Genomic DNA, 6690 nt, shown 5'->3' on the forward strand with positions numbered 1-6690 from the left:
GGCTGCTGGCACAGGTACACATGGGGAAGGTTGTGGGGGCTAATTTAATATGGCTGCACTGATTCATGGGATCCTGGTGTGGCTCAACTCTCACACTGGAGCAAGGTTGGAGAAGGGTTTGATGAAAGTTTGGACACAGTTGTTGGACCAATTTTATGTGGCACCGGCTGGCTGCTGGCACAGGTACACGTGGGCAGGTAGTGGGGGCTAAATAAAATATAAATAGTTTATGTGGCTGCACTGATGCTGACACAAGTTCAGGGGGCCCTGGTTACATTTTTATGGGCTGGCTGCTGGCACATGTACATAGGGCTTTAAGTGGGAGCTAAATAAATGTTTGGGAGGGGGCCTTGGCCTGGTAAAATATTCTATGTGTCCGCACTCATGCTGGATGCTAGCACATGTTTGGGTGCAATCAGGAAGGGGGACTGGCTAAAAATGTTATTTGGCTGCATTTTCTGGTCTGCTGACAGAAAAGGGGGGCTCATATTTTATGACTGGCACAGATTGGAAAGGTTTTTTTTAAAAAAAAAATCAAGGCAGCACAGTATCTGTTCTGAGGCTTAAAAGATATACTATATATACTGTACACATAGGTGCAGTAAATAGATAACCATAACTGACAAGGCAATTGGGTGAGTTTGGGAGATCGAAGGTCGAAGTTCAAAAGACTTCGAATCGAAGTACCAAACCAGAAAGCTGCTGAACAAAAGTTCAGAGAAAAAAAAAGTTTTTTGGGGGTCGAAGTGGGTCGAATTCGCCCTCATTCGACCCCAAAAAAACTTCGACCTCCATTCGTTTGGTATTTTTGAATTCGAACTTCGAAGTTTTTTTTTTACTTCGACCTTTGATAAATATGCCCCTAAATGTTACTATGATGCAGACAGTGATATTCTGACAATTTGCATTTGGTCTTCTTTTTCTATGAATTTTTCCCAGTTATTTATATTTTTGTTCAGCAGCTTCCTGGTTGGGAATTTCAGCAGCTATATGGTTGCTAGTTAACCTGGCAACCAGGTAGTGTTTTGAGTAGGGATGCACCGAATCCAGGATTCGGTTCGTGATTCGGCCAGGATTCGGCTTTGGGGATTCGGTGCATCCCTGGTTTTGAGTGAGAGACTGTAAGATGAATCTAATAAAAAAGTAATACCTTTTTAGTCTCATAAAGTTCCAATGCCTTCTGACCCTTGCATAATATAGCATAACCACCCAAATCACCTATCAATGAACACACATAAAAGGGTCAGAAGGCATTGGAACTTTATGAGACTAAAAAGGTATTATTATTTTTTTATGTGCCAAGGTGAAAATGGTAATGTGAGACTACTGATTGGGGGGGGGGGGACCAACTGAAGCACTTGTCCGGCCCTGCACATAACACAGAAACCCCTAATATATCCACTACAGTTACCTGTTTGAATAAATGGCACTTTCTATGCTGAAATCCAGCTGTGTAACAGTTCTTCTCTTTCTGCATCATTTGAATCCTGGCAGGGGAGGAGGGACTAAACTCTGATGTTACACATTGTACTTACAGACAGACTGCAGGAACTACATAACCCACAATGCATTGCACTGGGATGTTCCTTTCCTTATTGAAATCACATGTGCAGGGAATTGTGGGGGTTGGAGGATGCAGGCTGAGGGCAGATGATACAAAGTAACAGTAGTCAGACAGCTCAGCAAAGTAGTCAGACAGATCAGCAGGAGAGCAGGGGGCTGGGCTTAGGGAACTGTCAGAAACCATTAAAAATCATGAAAAGTCTGAGTATTTTTTAATTGATGTATATTGCAAAGTTGCTGTTTACTTTTCAAAAAGCTGAAGTTATGTTTGTGTGGAGTTCCCCTTTAACTTTTAGTATGTTACAGTTGAACCACTCTTCCATTGGTCTTCATTATTATTATTATTAATAATTATTTGCCGTCTTCTGACTCCTTCCAGCTTTCAAACGGGGGTCACTGACCCCATCTAAAAAACAAATGCTCTGTAAGGCTACAAATGTATTGTTATTGCTACTTTTTATTCCTCATCTTTCTATTCAGGCCTCTCCTATTCATATTCCAGTCTCTTATTCAAATCAGTGCATGGTTGCTAGGGGAATTTGGACCCTAGCAACCAGACCGTTGAAATTACAAATTGAAGAGCTGCTGAATAAAAACGTCAAAACCCACAAATAATAAAAAATGAAAACCAATTACAAATTGTCTCAGAATATCCCTCTCTACATCATACTAACAGTTAATTTAAAGGTGAACAACCCCTTTAAATTTGGGGCTGCACCAGGAATAAAAGTAGTTAGTAGACTCTTCTCATAGGGCCAATAGTGCAATTAACTCTTCACCAAATTCACCAGGAGACCTTTGCACCATTGCTCTATTGATACATTGAGTGTGGGCCGGCAGGTAAGTGTAACAATAAGTAGAGTTATTGATATGATTCCCAGCTACTCTCAGTGGTACAATACAACTGCACGACACTCTCACTATATTCACACAACAGATTTGGGTCTCACTGGTTCTTTATCAGAGACGGGAGATTTATTAAAAAAGACACTTTGTACATGAGACATGAAGTATTTTGGCACAATCACATCACGACCAATGATAATAAAAAATGATTTGAAGACTAATATATCTGTTTATTTTATTATTATTTAGCACCAACACATTTCAGCAGCATTTTCTATTATACATCAGTCCCTGCCCCAGTGAGCTTACAATCTAAGGTCCCTATCACATTCCCATTAGTCCCTGCCCCAGTGGAGCTTACAATCTAAGGTCCCTATCACATTCCCATCAGTCCCTGTCCCAGTGAGCTTACAATCTAAGGTCCCTATCACATTCCCATTAGTCCCTGCCCCAGTGGATCTTACAATCTACAATACAGTACCACTGGCACAAGGCTGCAGGCTGAGTCTCACTCATGTATTATAAGGGATAATGTACCCCCTACTGTAAATGATAAGGATATTAGAAGTCACTGAGGGGTTGTTCTGTGACCATATAAAGGCACAAGGCTGCAGGCTGAGTTATACAGGGAACTCTGAGTATCACTCATGTATTATAAGGGATAATGTACCCCCTACTGTAAATGATAAGGATATTAGAAGTCACTGAGGGGTTGTTCTGTGACCATATAAAGGCACAAGGCTGCAGGCTGAGTTATACAGGGAACTCTGAGTATCACTCATGTATTATAAGGGATAATCTACCCCCTACTGTAAATGATAAGGATATTAGAAGTCACTGAGGGGTTGTTCTGTGACCATATAAAGACACAAGGCTGCAGGCTGAGTTATACAGGGAACTCTGAGTATCACTTATGTATTATAAGGGATAATGTACCCCCTACTGTAAATGATAAGGATATTAGAAGTCACTGAGGGGTTGTTCTGTGACCATATAAAGGCACAAGGCTGCAGGCTGAGTTATACAGGGAACTCTGAGTATCACTCATGTATTATAAGGGATACTGTACCCCCTACTGTAAATGATAAGGATATTAGAAGTCACTGAGGGGTTGTTCTGTGACCATATAAAGGCACAAGGCTGCAGGCTGAGTTATACAGGGAACTCTGAGTATCACTCATGTATTATAAGGGATAATGTACCCCCTACTGTAAATGATAAGGATATTAGAAGTCACTGAGGGGTTGTTCTGTGACCATATAAAGGCACAAGGCTGCAGGCTGAGTTATACAGGGAACTCTGAGTATCACTCATTTATTATAAGGGATAATGTACCCCCTACTGTAAATGATAAGGATATTAGAAGTCACTGAGGGGTTGTTCTGTGACCATATAAAGGCACAAGGCTGCAGGCTGGGTTATACAGGGAACTCTGAGTATCACTCATGTATTATAAGGGATAATGTACCCCCTACTGTAAATGATAAGGATATTAGAAGTCACTGAGGGGTTGTTCTGTGACCATATAAAGGCACAAGGCTGCAGGCTGAGTTATACAGGGAACTCTGAGTATCACTCATTTATTATAAGGGATAATGTACCCCCTACTGTAAATGATAAGGATATTAGAAGTCACTGAGGGGTTGTTCTGTGACCATATAAAGGCACAAGGCTGCAGGCTGAGTTATACAGGGAACTCTGAGTATCACTCATGTATTATAAGGGATAATGTACCCCCTACTGTAAATGATAAGGATATTAGAAGTCACTGACGGGTTGTTCTGTGACTATATAAAGGCACAAGGCTGCAGGCTGAGTTATACAGGGAACTCTGAGTATAAGAAAAAAGGACAGGTCAGTGACCCTAATGATGGCATCTTAGGAATCTTTGAGTATTCATGACCTGTATTATTATTAATGTATAAATATTACTTTCTTCTACAAAAAACACTGTATAAAAGCTGCCCAAGCGTTAGGAAATTCTTATGTTGTTTAGATGTTGGACCAGATTCAGTTCCATGAGAAAACTTATATTGTGTGTTATCTCATTAAAGCTCAATATAAACATAAGGGGAAAGTTGGGATTAGGAAATACATTTTTCTCAACAATTCCAGGGAAAATCCTACATCTGCCCCTAGGGGGCAGTAAAGCTGTTTCCTCGTATTGTATTTACACAGCAGCACAAATGCACACACTGCTTTCAAATGTAAAAACACAATACACATCACAGTGTTTAGCTGTTTCAGTAGACAATTGAAATGATGTCTCTGCCCCACAGAGCTTACAATCCAAAATCCTTATCACATACACATCACTGTGGGGCTTTCCAGTAAGAGCCAATTAACCTGCCTTTATTGTTTGTGTTTGGAGGAAACCAGAGTAACCAGAAAAGCCATAGAGACACAGGGAGAATGGAGATTTCACCATCAGTACAGACAGGAAGGGTCACCTAATTATATGGACAGCAGGGCATTCCCTACTGAGACTGGGATAATAAGTTATTCCTTGGTAAGTGTCAGATAAATAAATTCTTGTATCTGTAATGTCAGCTGATGGTGGTGCTGTCATACAAATGTACAAATAAAGGTGCAGTGTCTGAACGATATACATGATTTCTATAGGAATTCCCCAGTGTAGGGGCCTATAAGCCAGTAAGAGGGTGTAGGGGCCAATAAGCCTGAAGGGGATATAGGGGCCAATAAGCCAGTAAGAGGGTGTAGGGGCCAATAAGCCTGAAGGGGATATAGGGGCCAATAAGCCAGTAAGAGGTGTAGGAGCCAATAAGCCAGTAGGAAGGTGTAGGGGCCAATAAGTCAGTAAGAGGGTGTAGGGGCCAATAAGCCAGTAAGAGGTGTAGGAGCCAATAAGCCAGTAGGAAGGTGTAGGGGCCAATAAGCCAGTAGGAAGGTGTAGGGGCCAATAAGCCAGTAAGAGGGTGTAGGGGCCAATAAGCCAGTAGGAAGGTGTAGGGGCCAATAAGCCAGTAGGAAGGTGTAGGGGCCAATAAGTCAGTAAGAGGGTGTAGGGGCCAATAAGCCAGTAAGAGGGTGTAGGGGCCAATAAGCCAGTAAGAGGGTGTAGGGGCCAATAAGCCAGTAAGAGGGTGTAGGGGCCAATAAGCCAGTAAGAGGGTGTAGGGGCCAATAAGTCAGTAAGAGGATATAGGGGCCAATGAATGGGGTTGTACCCCAGCTACAAATAAATCGTAATATGGGCAGAGGAGGAAGATATCATGGCTTTCTGGTCATAGAGAAGTTTGATAAAATTTCTCTGCACTGCTGGTTCTGACTATTAAAACAAGGTAGCAGAAGCCATCTGATTAATGGACCTGTAAGAGACCTGACATCAGCTCCATTGCTTCAAGGGCCTTTTGGGTGTTCAGCCATATCCTAAAACAATGGACTCATTAGATCCCTACTCACCTACTAATGATATTGAGTCATAACAAAAGCTAAAGGTGCAACATTGCCCAATAAATACCAAGACTTTGTCACATGGATATTTCTTCTGCATATTTATCTTTATTTTGTATTATTTACCCACAATGCAATGTGTTCAGCTATTTTATAACAGGTTAGCGATACAAAACGTCAGAGAATTCCATCAATTCAGGTTCCGCCGCATTGATTTCCCCCAGTCACATAGTAAAGACATTGTACCCCGGGGGGGGGGAGAATCTGCCAGTTAGTGAGGCTCCTCCCACTGAGGCAGAGGAATGTGGCAGTCGGGGGATGAAACAAATTCTTTCAGCAGAACCGGTTCAGGCAGGGTCCAGAAAGGCCGGACAGGTTGGACTTATTGTGGGGGAAGATTAATGACACCTCTGTTTTCTAATGAAGTTTCTTTAAAGTGACATGAGCCCTTCATCTTATTTCCCATCATTCCTCTTTGTTGGGGACGTAAGTGTTACTGTCTGAGCTTTTCTCAGCTTCCCCATAGGCCCCTGTTATGTTATAATAACAAGACTTCAGTGATTTCCCCTATTCCCCCCCAGCCCAAATCTTATATGGGGCAAATTCACTAAAGGACGAAGCGCCTAACGCTAGCGTTAATTTGGACGCTGGCGTAAATTCGCTAGTGTTACTTCGCACCCTTACGCCTGGCGAATGTGCGCAATGGACGTAACTACACAAATTCACTGACGCGCGCATTTTTCTGAACGCTACCTTTTACGCCAGACTTCCTTTTACGCCAGACTTCCTTCACCACCTCAGACCAGACGAAGTACAATAGAGTAGATAGGGATTGCTTCAAAAAAAGTTGAAATGTTTTCAAAGTCC

This window comes from Xenopus laevis, chromosome 2L (genome assembly GCF_017654675.1).
Source record: "Xenopus laevis strain J_2021 chromosome 2L, Xenopus_laevis_v10.1, whole genome shotgun sequence".
Classification (NCBI taxonomy): Eukaryota; Metazoa; Chordata; class Amphibia; order Anura; family Pipidae; genus Xenopus; species Xenopus laevis.